The 20869-nt window shown below is 41.3% G+C and overlaps 1 protein-coding gene across 5 annotated transcripts in view; it reads right to left on the reverse strand.

Moving 5' to 3' along the window:
• Positions 1-20869, reverse strand: part of LOC117226122 (uncharacterized) — a 797792-nt gene that overhangs the window by 600154 nt on the left and 176769 nt on the right. For 2 of the 5 annotated variants that reach the window (XM_076522568.1, XM_076522566.1), the window contains exon 1: positions 7020-7376. The exons of the other annotated variants lie outside the window; for them this stretch is intronic. The gene's annotated coding sequence lies outside the window, so the exon portion shown is untranslated. Of the gene's footprint in view, positions 1-7019; positions 7377-20869 lie in introns of those variants that run through there. 5 annotated transcript variants of the gene reach the window in all.

Below are 20869 nucleotides of genomic sequence, written 5' to 3' on the forward strand. Positions count from 1 at the left end.
TTTAACGCTACAACTACCGAGCCCGAAACGCGACTCATGTATATTGTTTTATAACAATGCCAAGAATGGATTTATTTCAACCCCGAACGATTTATATTGTAATATACACTTCAATAAAAATTTCGAAAAATTTCTCCCAGAAATATTCGTATAATATCAGGAACTGTAAAAGGAGAAATCAGAAACCAGTCGTTTTGACTGATTTGGTGGTTTTACCGTTAATAAATCTGCTAACTCTAATTAGTTGGTTTTCGACGATAATTTGGCAGACTGATTATTTTGCTGAGCGCGATGAAATCAACTTAATGAACTACTTTATTAATGAAAGAAATTTCAATATCACTAGATTGATTAGTAGACTGAAGTTCTGTATGCACTTATGGTATGTGCAAGGTTGCAAGATGCATGAAATCGATTAATTGAGTTATTAATTTATTTATTAAACGTGTTAATTAGATCACAAAATATAGTACAAACTAATAAAAGTGCACAGTGTATATTGCATCGGCAAACCTGAGAATCACAAAAACAAATTATACTATAATTATATGTACCTATTACAATTGTATTACGATTACATGTTTCTTGCAAGGAATTCTCTAGTTGGTATAAGAAATCTTTTTCTAATCAAGATGTCCATAAAACAATTAATGAAAATATGAATTTCTATAAGGATTCGCAATCTATTGTAACACATTTTAACACACCTTCGGCTCTCATCCATCACTTCTATAAATATCTGTCGTTAATAACTACGGATTACTTAAATATAAAATTAAGCAAGCAACAACAATTCGAATCGCGTTGAAAGAAGCGATCTCGAATAACGTGATTAAATCATTCATTTTCAGAATTATTATCTAAAAGAAGATTACGGTGGTCCGTTCAATTAATATCACCATTCAGAGCTCTCTATCGATCCCTTTCCAACAGAGAAATTGCTAGAAATCATCGAAAGGCATTAAAGGTGATTAAATTATTAGCTCAACGTAGCTTTCTCGAAATTCTCCTACGAAAATCTAAATTTGCATAAAGCTTCGTAGCGCGCCGGCAACGACAATCGCATTAGTTTTCACCGTAGCCGATAGATCATCGTGATCCATCGATCATGGGGACAGGAATGCGAGAGGCCGCGTCGCGTAGCCGTCATCTGGTCTGGCCTGATCGTGCGATGCTAACCTTTAATTAAAATCTTTCGATCTAACCGTTTGAAATGAGGCGAAACGACGCGAACGGCTGTACAGAAACGCGCGAGTAACGTCTCATTAGGTACAGATTGACCTAATTACGAAAGGAAACGTCTGGCGCACTCGAGTCACATCTCGTCTGCAGTTGGTGCGTTGCCTGCCTTTCTGTGTAAAATTGGAAATCGTTGTCTATTTATAGCGCTTTTCCGATAGGGTCACCGATGGCGGACAAATATGGAACAATGCACTGCGCGCAACAGGAACCGTCGCACTCCCCCCCTCCCTCCCAACAACCGCTGCTTTTTTTTCTTTCCACCTTCTTTCCATTTTGCATTGTTCTATTTACCATTCCTTATTGTATCGCCTCGATCACTCATTCTTCGTTTATAGACAGATGTCTTTACTGTTAGAGTACCTCCGACTGTAAATGAACTTTTAATGAACCTTTAATGAACCTTTAATGAACCGTTAATGAACTGTTAACGAACTTACAGCGGATGAAATGACTATCGATTTTCTGCAAATACAGTATCCACGATTGCCTACGTCTTAATATAGAATAATGTTTAATAGTAGTATTACCATTTCTATTTCATTCTAAATTCGACGGGATATTTAATATCCGCAGTTTATTCGTCAATTTTCTTAATCCTCCGCTGTCGCGTTGGGCCAAAATGTCCAATATATCTTTTTTTTTCGAAAAAGTGATATTCTCGTGAAAAAAGAACGAAATTAACAAATAATTCAATACACTTGGAAGCGAGATATCGAGATCCAACGAAGGAAATAATGTTCCAAAATGTTCAAATTATGTTCATAAATTTTTTTATACTAACAGTATTGTTAGTTCCTGAGCGACAGTTGCTTGAGAACTGAACCGAGTCCGAGTGACCGAGTACGACATACGTGTTTTCGCATAGGAAGTGTGACAGCGGGCGATTAAATAACTAGCACTATTATGATCGTAACCAGACTGCTGTTCTTTATGCAAAATGATCATTTACCAGGATGACTGGGAGAAACAGCAATTAAGTAGAAATAAATTGTTCCTTTTAATAACCTCGTTCAGCTGAAAATAGTGTAACAACATGATCGATGATCCGTCGTGTATCTCAAAAATTGTATACTTCAACCACTCGTTTCTACGATAATCGCATAAAATCCGCAAATGAAGCCATAACGCTGCAGATAAAATGTTAGAAGAACAGCATAAACATTTATATTCTATTTGAAAATATCCGTTAGGAATAAAGTGTTCCTTCAGAATGTTTATCAATCGAATACAAGGTGACTGTTGAAAAATTGAACTTTCATAACAGAATTAAAGCGCCAATCTAAAAGTTAACTTAAGTTCGTTCAGAAGTTCAAACTTCACTGAACAGCTTTTATTCGCGCGAGTTTGCCGTTGGATTACGGTTACATTCAAGCCCTGCTAATTACAGGCGTCCTGTGTCGATAATGGGTCAAGGGACTATCGAGGAAGCTGGTCTGACCTACATACGGCACATGTTACTGCGAACGTGTTCATTCTCCATTTTCTTCGTTACAGACATTACTATAAATTCTGGCGGAAACACTTTCGATCCGATCATTATATCAACGTCAATCACCGCGGAACAGTAGCACCAGCCCACGAAATTACATTCATTTCGCTGGAAGAGAGAAAGAGAGAGAGAGAGAGAGAGAGAGAGAGAAATAAAGAGAGAAAGAAAAAAGGAGGAGTCGCCTCGGAAACGTCGGCGGCTCTCGATGGCACGAACAAATGCGAAGCAATTAATCGAACGAGCGACAGCGGAGCTCGGCTCGTTGTTTCCCGACAAGAACCAGGCAGTCTCGCCGAGGCACAGAATAGCCGATGAATAAAGAGACTCCGTAAACAGAGCGGCTAGCCTTGGACGTTCGGCTTCGATTTACTGTTTACGCGGGACGAACTATAAACAGAACAGTAAAGTTTTGTTCCGCGAAACAACCACCCGCCTCGTTCGGCGACTCGTGATTTTTTTCGGATCGATACCGACAGTCAAGGTTGCTGGCTAGGGACACGAAATAAAAAAAAAAAGAAGGAACTAGCGACGCCTTCGTTCCCGCAACAAACACGGGATCGAACTGTTTAACGTGGTCCAGGAAATCGTTTCGCTGTCATTTCTGGCGAACACGGACGCCGCGTTGCTGATCGAGATGTTCTTTCGAATGTATTGGATTATTTTCTCTCTTTTGAATACTCAGAAGTTTTTCCTTCTAGCATATAAGTTACAAAAACGAATCGACGCCGAGAGTCTTGCCAGAGTACCATTAGATAAACAATGATTTCATATGTATATAGAACAGAGTGCTCTTTGTCTTTAGGTGACGTTTTTGGTTTCGTCTTTGTGAATAGTCTTCAGTCTCCTGGAGCAATCAGGAGAGTAAAGACGGTCCTTCCTCGTACATCAAATTAATAAACTAAAAGGGATAAGTTTAATTCACTGCGTTTTACTTTTATTTATCTACCCATTTCCAATAGAATGAGATAGTGTTTTGCCAAATTCGTGTTCAAGGTTGGTGCTTTCTTTCGCTCGTGAAGTTGCGATCGTTGCGAGAAGCCTGCGAAATTCGTACGCTTTCTCTGTCGATGCTAAGTTAAGTCACAGTTTTTTTACTTCATAATTATTGAAGTCGTAAGGCTGCTTCCATTAAAAATGGTTGAAAATATTTCTTTACTCAGACACAGGCTATCATGAAAATTGTGAAAATTTGGAATGAATTCTATAATATCTCGTAACGAGATAACAAGTTTTGTTAGTCGCAACCGTGTTGATTAGCGCCTCGTCGTTCTTAATAATCAGGATTCCTTTATGGAAAATAAAAGTTTTCCTCGTGAATTGCAAGAAATAGCAGTCGGATAGAAATTTCTTCCTTCCTTTAACAATTTTAACGAGTTGAAAATATCACAGAAATATATCATTGTCACGAATGCATCAAATCCGCAGTTTATTAATCATTTCCCTAATCGAGACAGTTCGTTTCTGTTTCTTATATGCTTTCACTTACTTCCATTCCTAAAACATCGATAACAGAAGAATCAAATTGTGTTTCGATTTAGAAGAAATAAGTAACACTCATATTTAATGATTAGGATGTGATGATTAGACTGAGGATCTTTATGGAAATTAAAAATTGCCCGCCCAAATTACAGTACGTAGGAGCCAAACGCAAAGTTCCTCCTCGTTTTAGCAATTGTCACATTCTTAGTTTCATTTAGCATTTTCACTGTTTTAGATTATACTTGCTGATTTTTGCCATAAATGCATAGAATCCGCGGACCAGTAACAATACATCAACGACCATGAAGTAGAGGCAGGGTTGATAACACGCATCGGTAAATACTAAAGCTTGGTGAACGTGTTGAGAGATAGTTTAACAACAATTTGTAACGATGCGTAGTTTGATTTCTGAACAGGGAATCGTGTAACACTGCGTGGAGAACCCGTGACGTGCTAGGTGATTAGCTAGCTGATTTTAGCAGTACTATTCGACTAGATAATTATTCCCTACAGCGGAGTGTATAGATCAGAATAGTCAGAATTGTTTGTATAACCATGTTTGTTCTCGCTTCGGTTCACTGAGCAAGCATCGTGGGCTATCATATACAGGGTGACGCATTTAACTCTTTCGTCTTACTTTTTTCTTCTAAACTGCACGTTCTATAAAAATATGTCTCGAACGATAGTTGTTTGTTGCAAATAGAAGCATACGTTGCAACAAGAAAAATTAAGGTGAAAGAGTTGAATGGCTCATCCTGTACAAGTCAGCACGAAATTAGATGACCAATTTAACTGTCGCGCAGAAAAAATTCCCGAGAATTCACTGGAGCTGTCGAATGTGATTCTAATCTCCTAAAAAGAAGCTCTTTGGTCTGCTGCTTCAACTTTGAAGAGCGTTGTAGAAATGGGACAAGCGTCTTTACCGTCACCAATCGAGAGGCGAGCCTCTTTTTGTTTCGTTTTGTTTCCAAATTTTCAACTTGAACCGTTCGCACGATTTCCAGCGTGAATAGTACAGTAATGTCTCCCTAACCGACGCTCAGATTGTGCACAGAAATGGACAATTTGGGAAGAAGAGATACGATTATTCGAGCCTCGCGGCTCGTTTTCGTAATTGTTGAAAATCGGTAACTATAAAAACGAGTCGCGAGGCTCGAATAATCATATCTCCTCTTCCCAAATTGCCTATTTCCGTGGACAATCCGATGCGTCAATGAGAGAGACACTACCGTATCTGTTATCTGGGAAAAACACAGCCCAACTGTCCCCACGAAACTGCTCGACGAGGCAACACCGCGAAGCGTTAGGTCAACTTTCCAAGATCGACCATTCCATCCAACATCTGTCATCGCAGAACGTATTACGCGCTTCCCGCTTTCCATTCACAATGGTGTCGGAGAATATTACGATCGATCACTGTCGAACACGCGATCGACAATTACGTTAATCGATCCGGAGGATGGTCGTAAACAGCGTGAATGCGCGAAAGCAATTCGCAGTAGAAAGTATGTCCTGCATCGTATTAGAAGAACATAGCGCGCCAGCGAGGGAACCAGAAGTAAAAACAGAGTGGACCACGAGCAAAGCGATTCTGCAGAATGCTATTCTCATTCTTCGAGTACACTGTCCGTCAAAAGTCCCGCGAAGGTGTCACTCGGACGCAATGGATTTTAATTCCTATGAAAAATCAACATGGCCGCGAAGATGTAAATGTCTCCACAAGTTTCCTGTCGACGCAGCAAAAATTAATCTAAAAATTAATCTTAGCCAACGCTAACATCGATCTCTGTGCGCAATTCGTTGAAATCCAAGGAAGGAGCAGCTAACGAAAATAAAATAAGGTCATCATTAATTTGTATTCAAATTCATACATTTTCCTGTACTCCACAAATGATTATAAGGAGCACAGCTAACGAAAATAAAATAAGGTCATCATTAATTTGTATTCATATTCATACATTTTCCCGTATTCCATAAATGATTATATGGCACAACGCATAATGAACCGGTATTTATTAACGATTTATTTACGTTGTTACGAAATGAAAATAACGAAGTGAAATTAATATTTGTTCCAATTAATTTCTCCGATAGGGAACTGTAAGATAATATTCTAGATATAGATTTATTCGATCTCCAATCAAGTTTTCCGTTTTACAATCGAAACATAAAGATTTTATCAAACTTTTCCCCACACTGAACATACCCTAACTTGCTCGTACCGAAAAAACGAGAATAATTTCCACAAATAAATAAATACTCTCACACACAGAATCACGTCTGACTCCACGAAAGCGGTCCAATTTCCGCGTCGCAAATTGAACGAACAAAACGCTCGCTGTCAACTTTTCTTGCAAAAATCTAGCGTCCGAACTTCCGCTACAAATTCGAACATAAACTTTCCCAGTGGTCCATCGAAAATCATAAAAAAGAAAATCCTCGATACAATTTTATTTCGCACACGTCCGTAACGGAGCTCATTCGATAGCGAGCACGAATCAGAAACGCGTTAAACTACAATGTCGCCACATGGACCGAGGAGACTTTCGCGAGCGACTGTACCGCTAACGACCAAGTCGGTCGATGCGACTTTAAGCGCTCGCGAAAAAAGGCGAAGCGATCCGAAAGGAAAAACCAGGGAAAAAGAGACGCGTAATTATCGTGCACGCGGGCGAGGCGACGCGCGTCGCGCGCGACGGCTCGCGATTGCGCGCGTAAAGCGTGTAAATCACGCGCGGCGGTGGGCCCCGTTCATTTGGCGCGTAAAAACACGGCGGCGGCTCGCCGGTGTGTGGCCGCCTCGCATTACCTTGTCAGCGAGATCGTCCGGTGTGCCGCGAGCCAGCCGGAACAACAACTTTCTCACATTTTCGGCCGTTGGTTCAGCTCGCGTCCTCCGGCAGCTCGTTGGCGTCACAAACAGAGAGCACACAATCCCGCGAACGATGGAAATTCCGCACGACACACTTTCCCTGGGCCTCCGAATCTGCTTGCTCGTAGACGAACAGGAAGATCACCGGTACGGGAAAACGGAACAATCCTGACGACGAGGTTCGGTTAGGCTAGAGGAGTTAGGCCAGAGGGTGTTAAACAGAGCCGGCGTTATTTATCCGGCGCTACCTCGCGTTTCACTTTCCTCCGTGACCGGCCACCGCTGTCTTCCTCCTCCTCCACCTCCTCCTCCTCCCCCTCCTCCTCCTCCTCCTCCTCCTGCTTCTGCTCCTCCGCCTCTTCTTTCTCGTTTTTCTCGTCTCACACTATGGTCGCGTGCGAACGCGCCCCGTTATGGCGCCGCTGTCGGCGATCAGCGACGCAAGGTTCACCGTTTCGCGGCACGCGCTCACCCATCTCTCCTCGTCGCTGTTGCTGCTCGAGCTCGTCGATCCGACGACGCGTCCTCGCTCGACGGACCAACGTGATCGCCGGGCTCTACTAGCGCACCCGACGACCGACACGCAGTTCCGCTTTGGATCCGATCGACGGCACCGATACCGACACCCTTGATCAGGCCTGGGAGAGGGAGCGCGAGGGGCGGGCACACGTCCGGGCTCGATCGTCGATCCGACGATCCTCACGATTGCTCACGATCCTCACGATTGCTCACGATCCTCACCGACGATCACCGCGACGGTCACTGGGATTTGGAAGATCGGGGAACACGGCACCGTACACGACGCGACACACCGCACCGTTCTCGTGGCGAGGACGACGGGCCGCGCGACGACGGCGCGGCGACGAAGACTAGGACGACGCGACTACGACGACGACGGCGGCAGCCGGCTCGCGAGGACCTCTTCCGCCGCACGATTCATGACCACCGACGGAGAGCACGTCGCTCTCGTGGCGACGACTGCGCCACTAAGCGGTATCTCGTCGAAACGAGCCGTCGGGGCGGGAGAGGGATAAGGACGGAAGCTCGCCGGCAACAAGGGGAGGGGGATGCTAGGGAGGGAACGAGACAGGTAGCGGTGCGCGGAAACACCGCGTGAGAGACAATCGGTGGAGGTGCCGGTGATTAGTCCTTCGCAGAACTCCTTCGACGCCTTCGATGCCTTCGTTTTCAGAAAGCTAGACTGTTTTGGAAAACGTTCGAGCAATAGGAGCAGTCTTTCTCGTGGTCGCGATCAAATTATACGTTCGGAACTTACGGAATGAGAGATACGATAATGGCGTTATCATCGATAAGTCCCTGCAATGATGGCTTTGAGGCGTTATGAGGGGGGTCGGATGCTGAACACGATCGTTTGGGAACTTGATGTAGGTCCGGGGTACGGTATCGATGTTGAGGCAATACGAATTAGTTTACTTTATGGAAATATTGAAGACGTACAGATTTTGCTGGAACAAAAATATCGAAGACACGCATCGTCACTTGGACAGGAGGGGTAAGAGAGATGGAAAGTGAATGCTCTATGGTGATAAGACCTCGCTTTGTTTCTCGTTAAATGAATGTTTAAGAACGAATGTTTAGGTCGAACAGTTCAGATCAGACAATCTAGAAGTTATGCGACGTGTAAAGGGTGCCTGTGTGTAGCTTGGATATAATGACAGTATAAAATTAAGAGGGAGGTAGAAGAATAGAAATTGAATTGGGTTGAATGCGGAAGGGGAACGCTTAGGTTGCAGGGGAGTGAGACAGCAATACCCAGACTCCGTGACGGAAACTTCATCAGTTGTCATGGGGACTAACACTATTTCTGCCGAAGGTGTCGCGAAACAGCTTTTAACCGTTTCTATTCGACACTATTTACAGCGAAGCGGTCAAAGGACACCTCTGAACAATTTTAATAATAATTTTTGTTTATAATTTTTTAAAAATAATTTTTTTTTAATAACAAAGAATAAATTTAATAAAAATTTATTAAACAATAATTTCCCCCCGTTCTATGTTTCCTAGGTAATCGCTTCTCGACCTTTGCTATAGTCGTCGCAGAACTGCTCCAAGATTGACGTTGTAATCGGTTAGAACGAAACTGGCTGCAATCGTCGCAACAATTTTTTAAACACACGATACCGGTACAAATAGTGTTGACACGACGGGATTGTTTAGCATACGTTTCTCGTGGCCGAGACGTTGTTACGCATATACGTGCATTCAGCGTAGGACATTCCAGGCTCCTTTCCGTGAAGCACGAAACTAGGAGAAAATAAAGAAAATGGTTATGGAAGCGGTCACGGTGGGGAGCCACCTTAAGGCGAAAGCCCAGGCGCAAGCGTCGCCACGTGGAGCATGATGTCCACGAGCATTTGGCGCTTGCGGCGCGATGACGAGCTTAAAAATTCGACTTGGCGCGATTAGGGAGAGCGAAGGAGAGGGAGAGAGAGTGGACGGAGCGAGAAGAGGAGCGAGAAGAGGAGCGACGGGGAGAGGGAGGGGGAGGGAGGAGAGGAGAGAAGGCCTCGAAAGGGGAAGCTGGTCCAAAAGGACGATGCAGCGCGTGTGCGCGGTGGTGTCGCGCGCGTGGTAGGGCGGTTCGCCGCGAAAGGTGGGGGGCGGGAGAGAAGAGAGGGTGAGTACCACAGGTGGTGGGCGTCCCGACGTCGTGAGCGCCGCAGCACAATGCGACAAACAACTAGAACGTGGCCGACGAGGAAAATTCGTCCCACCGTGTCCATCTATCCATCCGTCCGTACGTCTATCCGCGGCGGTACTCGTTGTCACGACGAACCGACACCCGCCGAACAGGCCTTCGGTTTTGGCTACGTCTTGGTCGCTGGTGCCAGCAAATCCATCTCTCGCTCGCGCTTCATCCTCTCGCTTTTTCTCCGCGTAGAACCGACGCGTCGCTATAGACGTGTGCCGCGAGCCACGCCGTGTATTCGCGGTAATTAGCGACCATTGGAGAGACGCGAGCAGATCTAGGGAGTGCTAAAGATTTCATTTCGCTTCGATTCAGGTTCCGATGATAGCCATCGCAAGGTGAACACAGGAAACTTTTTAACACTAGATTTACGGAACCCGTTAAAATGACGGGTCACTGATTTTTTAATTTACGATTATATTCGTAAAGATACGTTTACGAGTTATTTATTCAATGTATACGTTACTTACGGCAAATCTTACAATAATACTTATTAAAAATCAAAATAAATGTCTTATTGTTACTATTATAAACTAACATAAAACAGCTGTTTCTTATGCTCCGTGAAACCAGCATTAAATATAGCAGAGACGACACTTCCATTTTCTTAAACTTATTTATCCCTTCTCGGGGAGCAATTTATGAATGAAAATGCAAAGTCTATAAATGTAGACAGCTGCAAGATAGTATTTATTTCTCGTAATAGCATAATGCGATCTCGCAGTGGAAATAGAACGCGGTTAGTACCGAATCTACAATGTTTGCACAAGTAGCAGCAGCGAATGATGGACAGACGCATTAGCCGGTCGTATTCAAAGGTATGTTTGCCCGATGAACTTCCGAATTCTATCTTCATGAAATCGTTTCCTCGTTTTATATTTGCAACAACATTCGCGTACGAACGCTGCCGCCGTTTGACATTATAGTACTTGTTTATTTAAAACGAGGCGCAGAGACCGGTCGAGAGAAGTTTGGATCGCTATCCAGAATTCGAACACGTAAATACGCGTAACACGTGCGAACGGAACTTGCTTCTTACAAGCACCGAATTTTTTCGTTGCGAAACAACTTTCGAGATCGTACCAACGACGTCGAAATATACACAGGGTGTCCCAAAAATGTCTCGCGATTCGAGAATGGGAGGTTCCTGAGGTAATTTGAAGTGAGTTTGTCCTTGGCGAAAATGCGATCCACGGCTTTGTTTACGAGTTATCAACGAAAAGGAGTGACCAATGAGAGGTGTGAGATATGCTGGCGCAAGGTGGCCGAGCCACTGAGCGGAACTGGGCTTCGTGCGCTCATTGGCCCGACCGCCAAGCGCTTGGCGAGCTCGCCTCTCATTGGTCAGTGTTTTTCGTTAATAATTCGTAAACGAAGCCACCGGCTGCATTTTCGCTAAGGAAAAAGTTGCTTCGAATGATCCCAGGAACTTCTCATTTCCGGTTTGCGAGACATTTTTGGGACACCCTGTATACTAACGACGTATTTTTCAGATGCCACCGTTTCTTCCAACGTCTTTCAATATTCGCAGTGTCGTCGAATACCTTTCAATTTCCAATAAACGAAACATAGAGAGTTGTTGAAACGTATTTTCGGCAAATGTCGGCTGGAAACGCATCAAATTTCGCAGTCGATTCTACTTAGAATACTCTCGCACGATATAATTGCGTCACGCATGTTTCAGCGACTTTAATCAGCGACACGACTGAACAACTGTTTATTGAAAAAAATGATTGTAGCGCGAATTTCGGTATCTGCGAAACGCGAAAATATTCAAAGATGGAGTCGATATTTTAGGCACCGTCGCGTTTCAATTAGTATTTCATTCGACAAATTGCTCAGCCTTTGTGGAATTTTTTCCAGCTGCCGAAGTAACAGCGTTAAAAGAGACGCGACGGCACGGCAAGACGTTCTTCCCGGCAGCATTTCGCCGGGATACGTCCGACCGTGAGCCTAGTTCACGAAAAAAAATCCAGCGTCTGGTAAGCTTCTCGTTTCTTAACGGAAACACCGCAGCTACGGCTCACCGTAAACACGGATTAAGGGAAATTTTCCGGTGTAATCTTACTAATGATCGCGGAAAAACAAATTCGTTTGACGCAGTGGTTCTGCTAATTGTCAACACGGCTCCCGAATTCCGTGGCTCGTGCAAACAATCCTCCGTCAGCAAATTATCTAGCCGGGTTGCTTTCTTTTCCCCTCCCGGCTGCCGATGTTTTCCCTCCGCCCGTTACCATTCTGATATACAGCCCGTTACCGTCACACCTGTCTTCGATGTTTCTTTACGCCCGTGTAATATCTATCGCCGGAGCCACAGTCATCGGCTGCTCCGCTCCTTCCGTCCGTGTATCAGAGTCTGTTTCCACTGTTGCCTCTGCGGCTCGGCAATCTGAATCACGGCCTATTTACTCGACGGAAAATAATTCCGATTTAATTGCCCCTTATGGAATTACCGTGCCTCGCTCGATGCCGGCTTACGGGACAGGAATATCATTAATATCAAGTCGTTCGTAAAAGCGTGCAGCTGTTAAACTTGGACAGTGTTTTTTAAATGATCGAACCGGCGCGTTCCACGGACGTTGATTAATTCGTCGGCGAAAATTCGGGAAAGTTTGTTTTCAGTTTTAAGTGCCGACCCTTCTCGCTCGAAGTCCCATTCGAACTTTAAATACAAAATGGTTTCTCTGACCTACAGCATTTCCATTTTATATCACTCATTATTATTATTATTATTACACTTCTGACTTAACACTTCTGACAGTTTCATAAGTATTAAGAAATCTCGCGATGTAAAAATTGTTTTGGGTCGCGATGTCGCAGTTTTTAATGCCGCCTCAAAGTCACCGTTCGAGTTAGCAAGCGGTTAATAAGACATTTTCGTATAAAAAGTGTGAGATTGCGATACGAAAAATAAAGATAGCACAATATTTATTATATATTTATATATATATATATTATGTTATATATCATATATACAGTAATGTCTCCCTAATTGACGCTCAGATTGTGCACAAAAATGGACAATTTAGGAAGAGCAGATACGATTATTCGAGCCTTGTGGCTCGTTTTTATAGTTACGAATTGTCAGCAATTATAAATTGTCCATTTTATGCACAATCTGAGCGTCAATTAGGGGGACATCACTGTATATATGATATGTAATATAATATATATAATATATATAAATATATATAAATATATAATAAATATTGTGCTATCTTGATTTGTAGATAAATTATTCCCGTCAGTTAGGGAGACATTACTGTATTATTGTACTTATTATATATATTATATTATATATTATATATATTATTGTATTTATTATATATTATATCTATTATTATATCTATTATATAATATACATATAATATTATATTTATATATATTTTATTATACAAATATTTCAAACATCGTTTTATTCAGTTCTCTTGAATGTTGCTTATTATTATCTTTGTCTTTATTGAAAATTATTTAAGCTGGCTATCGTAAACAGAACAAGATGGCAGCACAGTAACGGTTGTGAAAAAAAGTTTACCAACAGATAACTGAAATAAGTTTTTTTTTAAATGTTTTCGTCCAATAATACATCAGTTTCGATCGATTTCGAAAGTGAATACAACTCTTTAGACGGTAAACTTTTGAAGCGGCTAATAAATTACGACTGGAATTCCCTCTTATTGCGTCGCGCAGATTTCTCTTTTCTTATAGTTCGACACGTCAGGTCTGCGAACAAGTTACGCGTAGGTGGTTTATGACCGGAGATCATAATTGAACAAATAAAGTGGACGCAGTAAAGTGAAATTGCAGGCTCGGGTAATGTTTGACGTTACGATCTGACGTTATGCATAATTAGGAAGATGCATATTCATCGACCGAAATTTAAAGCTGCGCGTACAACGAACTTCGCAAAACAATTACCGCTGCTCGTGGAAAATTCGAAGATTCCGCGTTCTACCAAATATTTTACCGTAACTGAGCAGTCTGTTTATTAATGTTGTCGAAGAAAATACGAACGTGCAACGGATAGATATTCTTTTTCTTCGCTATAGATTCAACTGTAAACGGATAAACGGATCGAAACCGTTGGAAATTAACGAAATTTCGTGAATTTGTTTTAAATAATATATTGAAACAATTTTCTTGAAATTATTATATCTTATATATTATATTTATATATTCATTATATTATTATATTACAAGCATTCTTGTTAACATAACTAAAAGCATTCTTTGATTATCTAGATTCTGACGATTAATTTAAATTTCCATTGTACTTTAAAAGTGCTTTATATATAAAAAATACATCGAAGAAAAATTGATAAAGAAAATTATAAATAACTTTGATTATATTTCGTTGTATTTTCGTCAAAACGGTTCGCCGTTCAACTGTTAAAAATAGGTAGAAACAACGTTGATATGGAAAACTATTTTTTCAGTTTTTTGAAAGTTTTTTTTTCTATAGTTTTCCTTCAATCAACCATACGACATCGGAAGAATATTGCACTATTGATTTGTGCAAAAAAATATCAATATTTTTTTCAATCAACTGTGTCAGGGTTCTGAAATTATGTTTCCATCGAAAACTGCGCGTATCTATTTCCGTGAAACGTTCGATTGCACGATGGACCATGGACGAACGGAATTTTTTAAATTTGATTAAACGTTACTAAAATATCTTCGTAGAATTGCACTATTGTACTGCATGTAGTTACGCGAGCAGACTTCACCCCAGTATCGATATTTTTGGTGTATCGCTGATCACCTTTAACAAAGTCGCGGACTATAGCATTCAGTTTTATTGCGATGCAAAATTACACCAATGCTATAACGTTGAAATTTATAAGCCACGTTATCATGCGTTCAATTCTATACACCGTTTACGTTTTGGGGGCTTATCATGCACTTTAATTTGATCTGTATCGACGCGAACGCTATGTACAGCATTCATTGCATATAACTATTAAAATGTGATATTCTGAGCAACTCGGACCAAATGTGCCTAATCAGAATTTCGATATCACGATTAGTTTAACACTTTGACTGCCGCGTGGCTCATACACGAGTGCCAAATTTTGCTAACAAACTTGGTGAAATTTTGCACTGAAATTTTCATACGATTTATCAAATAAATCCAATTAATTTTGCATCCGCAGGTTTCGAGAGTGTCACAGTGGTAATTCCTCCAATAATTCCTTATCTCCTCTATTGTTACAATATAAAATAATAATAATGTGATTTTCATAGACGTTCCTGCGACAATCAACGTGTTAAGAATAATTCATCTCTCCATTTTTGCGGCTCAATAAAATCGAGAGACACGATCGGTTCAGTTAATTCGTTGTTTCTGTATACGATGAAATTGCGTAAATAATCCCTTGGCTACCTCTGACTTCGCACAATATAATTACGTGCTCCAATGCGTGTACTCTGTATACCGAATGAATAACAATTTTATAGAAATTATTGATTTCTGCAAACAGCACTGTCAATACATTTCGAACGACGCTGCGTCAGGCTTCCGAAAGAGAGGAAACACGTTCACGTCGAAAATTGCGAAGTTAGAGAGCCAAAAGAACTTTGTATGGAACACCGGCGAATAGAAGGTTTGAAAAAAGACTGTGATGATCGTGACGAAGAAAATTGCAGTTTCCCAGCGAGTTCGGGCTCGATATCGGAACGCGGCGAGCGCGTCGAAGCCACTCGACGCTGCGAAATCTCTTCCGGTCGGGCAATATCGCTATTCCAATGAAAAGAAAGAGCGGGCCGGTCTATTTCGGGCTCGTCGGTGGCATCGACGGGCCTCGTCGATAGAAAGGGCACAAGTTGACGATGCCTAAGCACATTAGCCAGGAAAATTACGATCGGCAAGAGCTCGGTAGCGGGCCGATCCGGTCCGATCCGATCCGGTCTGGGCCGGGTCGGGCCGAGTCGGGCCGGGTCGGACCGAGCAGGGCCGAGCCGGCCGGAAAAGCACGGCAGTAAATCGTTGTAATGGCGCCGCGGGATTCGTCCCTTTTTGCTGAAGTCAGTAGTTTGGCAACTTTTTGCAGAACTCGGGGCGCGAGCGGAGCTTAGAATTTAGGGATCGGCCGCGTTAACGGATTTACGAAGTGAGGAAAGTGCGCCGTGCCATTTGTCTGGTTCGTCTAATTAACTGCCGCCGAGGCACCGAGTAAACTCGGCCGATTTAATAACGATTTTCGTAATGACGCGCCGCCGGTCCGGAAGAAAAGCTTTCCCTGTCTAGCGAAATGAAGATAGAATTTGTTAGCACATTCTCTTTACGCATAATAGTCGATTTATTGTGAACTATGTCCGCATAATCAGTCTCTCAGGGAACGTTCTCTTCTAGCTGACGAATTCCACCGGTTATACTATGGCAGCAATAATTCTATAAATCAACTACTCGTTGCTAATAGCTTCAATGATTCTGTAGACTTATTTTTGTGACTCATTTTATACCTTTAAAAATTCAACATTGCTTTATTATATCTTATCATATCCGCATCATTTCTTATAACTTTTTTTTTGTCGATTCTTCGTTTGCCCTCTGTTCGATTGTTATTGCATTTTTATATCGTATGGAAAGAATCAACATTATTATATTTAATAAACATATTCTCAAATTGAACAAAATTTGACGATATTATTACATTATATTATATATATATACATATATATATATTATATTACATATATTATTACATTATTATATTATATTATTACATTATTATTACATTATTATATTATATTATTACATTATTATTACATTATTTTCAATAGCTTATTATTATTATTATTAAAAGAACAAAGACATTTTCACGTAAGTTTTATTTCTTACATTTAACTTGAACGATTTTGATTTTCCATAAAAATATTTTGTCTAGTAATTATTCATTACCGCAAGAAGAAGACACATATTTATTGCGTGTCTAAGTTCATTTGACTGATTAAATATTTATGACAAGAGGACAGAATTTTATTCGAACGTAAAAGAACGAAGTAACGTTCATATTTAACCGATTATAATTAATTAAGAAATCTCTATCACGAGTATCAGTGTACAGTAAAAGTTCAAATGCCGCGGATTACGATTTTTCTTCATTTACTCGGAACGAATTTGAAAGAATGGCGACATTTCAGCCATCCGAACAGAAATTTCCCCTTAATTGTCGGCGCTCGCCGTTTTCTAAGCGATATCGTATTTTTAGAAGGGATACGGGAAACCGCAGCCGCCGCTTGTTAATCGCTTGTTCGCGAAGTGTTAAGCTCTCGGCGAACTCGCGACCGCTTCCAAACTCTTAATAGATACGCACGCGAAACATACCACGGTTTGCCAGCGCGTTGCTGCGCATGATTAATGAACGAGCGACGATGTAGCAAAAGCTTACATTTTTGAACGACGGTGCCGAGTACCGAAACCGAATTAGAGCCGCGATTTATGCCAAAGCGCGTCCTGGGCAGCCGAGGCGCAACACACTCGCAACGACACGCGAGGAACAAACACCGATTTAGAGTGGATCCAGCAACGAGTCGATCAATATCATGTACCATCGATAGCCATTTTCGAAAATAGAGGATGTCTTCGGAGAAAATTCTTCCCCAATCTCGTCGAGCTTTTGGGTTGGTTATTATTTCATGAGAGAGAGAGAGAGAGAGAGAGAGAGAGAGAGAGAGAGAGAGAGAGAGAGAAACATTTAGGTGAGAAAATTTTGTACTTTCTTGGACGATAGATAAAGTCTGCAAACCAGAAGACATTTTTCCCCCATCCCCTTGCCATACTTTGACAGTATTATTATATTTTATTTATTATTATTATTTTATATATTTTATTATTTTATTATTATTTTATATTATTATATTATTTATATATATTATTATTTTATATTATTATATTATTTATATATATTATTACTTACCGACAAAAGTTAAGAAACTTCATATATCGTTAAAATTTGAATAATATTGAAACAAATATACGTTTCATTAAATTAAAAGTATCCTGCAGTATTGTTTTATTTAGTGCACGCGACAAATACAAAAAATAAAGAGAATATAAAATACAAAAGTGAAATATAAATTAAAAATTAAACAATTATAATAAAATAAAATAAATATTTTCGTTGACACGATACAAATTTGTATCCTCTGTTGAGAAGATTTCACTACGAATAGGAATACGCATCTGTGTAGCATGTTTCTTAACTTTTATCGGTAAACGTATTAAGTATGAATGTTATTCGGAATAAAATTCTCTTCTTAGAGATGATTCGGATCGTAGAAGATCCAAGCACAGTAACTGCGAGGAGAATGGTACGTCAAGGGGTTCTCTTAGGTGCTCGATATTTAAAAAAATAATTTGTTCGAAATTCTGTATATTTTTGCAACGAACTGAAATTATCGCGTATTATACTCGCGAACAACACTTATCGGCCATTAGACGCACTCGTAATAATAATAATAATAATAATTCACCGAAAGATACGCGAACTCTGCACCACGCACAGAAACAGAAATAATTATAACGGTCTTCTTCTAATCAGTTAATTAATGCTCGACTCGCGTGCTCGTAAAAGCAGAACGTCTTCGCTTCGTTTTCACCGTCACCGTTTTCTTAATTGGATGCGGAAAAGGGGCGTTCCCGGTGCCGATTTCATGGATCAGCCAGTACAGGAGAGTTCCGTTGTCAAGCGTGTAGAACGTTATACGGTTTAATGAAGTTCGTTAAAATGAAATAGCTGTATCGCCTCGATGCATTTCGTATGCAACAACCTAATACGATAAAATGCGGGGAGGATCGGAGCCACGGCCGGGAGCACATGTTTTTAATTAATTCTCGAACGTTAAGCTTATCTGGCCGGGCAAGATACTTAAAGAATTCTTAACGGCATCGAATAAACTGCGCGTTCCTCGCTATTTACCCGGTCGCGTTTTAGTCCCTCCAAGTACGGTAATAAATCTCCTCCAGAGGCAGTATAACCCCCGCTATATATACTTTCTTTCCTTTCGCCGAGATTCTCCGAGGGCCTGGATTTAATTAAAATATTCTATGCGCTTCTTATTCCGACATGAAGTGCGCCGTGGCGCCGGCGCCGGCGTCGGCGGCGAGCTATATTCTTTCTAGTGTAATATTCATTTCGCGGAACGCTGCGAGAAAGGAGAAAAAAAGAAACGATGGTAAAACGGTCGCGTACCAAAGAGCACCTACCTCTAACGTACCGGCGCGGCGCGGGCGTGGGTCAATACAACGTGTATATTAAAAACTAGTGAAAAGAAGAGAGAGAGAGAGAGAGAGAGAGAGAATTGGCGCGAATAATGGAACGTTTCGCGTGTATTGTTCGATACACGAAGCGCAAAGGAACTCGCGACGCAGCGGACCGTCGGGTATGCGAACACCGTTTCTATGATTGATCCGGTGCATGGATTGATCCACCTGCAGAACATCCTTCAGACATTTATACCGCGAACCGTGAAAAGTTTATTGAAATATTTGAAGCTAAATAACGCCGTTGCGAACGATGTCAGTTATTTTGTGCGTACTCCAACAAGAATCGTTTTTTATCGATTTGTCGAAGTTTTATACGTATATTTGTAAGCTACAAATATTTATGAAAAATGTAGAAACATTTCCATGGTCTATTAGTACTTCTATATACTTCGCTGTACTTCTGTATACATACGCATGTTGTGTATACTCTGACAAAAATCGTTTCTTATTGATAAGTCAAATGTTTAGGTATTTGTATTTCAGATAGAAGAGGATATGAAGGAGATAGAAAGATTTCGACACGGTCTATTGGTGCAGAAAATAACGTTGCATTCCATATCAAAATCCGCGATCTATATATACAGGGTGTCCCAAAAATGTCTCACAATCCGAAAGTGGCGGGTTCCTCGGGTCATTCGAAGCAACTTTTTCCTTTACAAAATTTTTCTCCGAGGCACCGTTAACGAGTTGTTAACGAAAAACAGTGACCAGTGAGAGGCGAGATCAGCTGCCGCGAGGTGGCCGAGCCAACGGCGCCAGCGGTCGAGCGGTAGAATCCCAACTCAGCTGGCGCGAGGCGGTCGAGCCAACGGCGCCAGCGGTCGAGCGGTCGCATCCCAGCTCAGCTGGCGCGAGGCGACCGAGCCGACTGGGCCGCCTCGCGTCAGCCGTACTCGATTCTTATTGGTCACTGTTTTTCGTTAATAACTCGTTAACGGTACATCGGAGAAAATTTTTGTAAAGGAAGAAGCTGTTTCAAATGACCCGAGGAATCTGCCATTTCCGGATTGCAAGACATTTTTGGGACACCCTGTATATCACAAGAACTGCACAAATAATTTATTTATAATACGATCGTAAATTTATAGGAAACGTCGTTTAATGTGAAAATTCAATATGGCAGTTTGTCCGACAATTATTCGCTGATTCCACTTATCGCAAAGCTTAGCAAGCAACACTGTGGTCATAGTCATCTTTTAATTGGCAGGTTTTTGATTGAATTATCAAATATTGAAACGTGAAATAAATTTCAATTATCGTTGGAGCGTTATAACGTAGGATAGTAAAATCAACTAACTCGAATCAAAGGTATTTCTTGACTGTACAATATAAACTCGCGCACCGCAGAAAAGCATGGGGAAGCGCGGTTTACGCACAAAGCTGTTCAGGAGCGCTATTAACGAGCACCATCACAAACAGAATTTAATTACGATCCTAAGCTTCCCAACGAATGATACATACCTTCGCGCGAGGACGACAGAAATATTCAGCGTGCACGATCGATGGTGAAAATTCGTGTAGAGCGTTGTAAATTCGTTCGGGAATAATTAAATTACAATCGAATGCCAGAAAATTATTCATTTCAGGGGACAAATAAGTTAAAGGCAATGCTGTAGCATCTGACTCTTCATAGTGAATTTTGCATTTTTGATAACGTGTCCGAATCACCACCTTAAGTGATCACGCTCAAAACATAGTGTGCTGCGTGAAAAACGCGAAATTGGAGACACACTGCAAGATAACCTTGACGACGATAAAATATGAGATCTGTTCGAATCTATTAAAGAATCTGAAATCATGAAAGCGATA

This window comes from Megalopta genalis, chromosome 6 (genome assembly GCF_051020955.1).
Source record: "Megalopta genalis isolate 19385.01 chromosome 6, iyMegGena1_principal, whole genome shotgun sequence".
Classification (NCBI taxonomy): domain Eukaryota; kingdom Metazoa; phylum Arthropoda; class Insecta; order Hymenoptera; family Halictidae; genus Megalopta; species Megalopta genalis.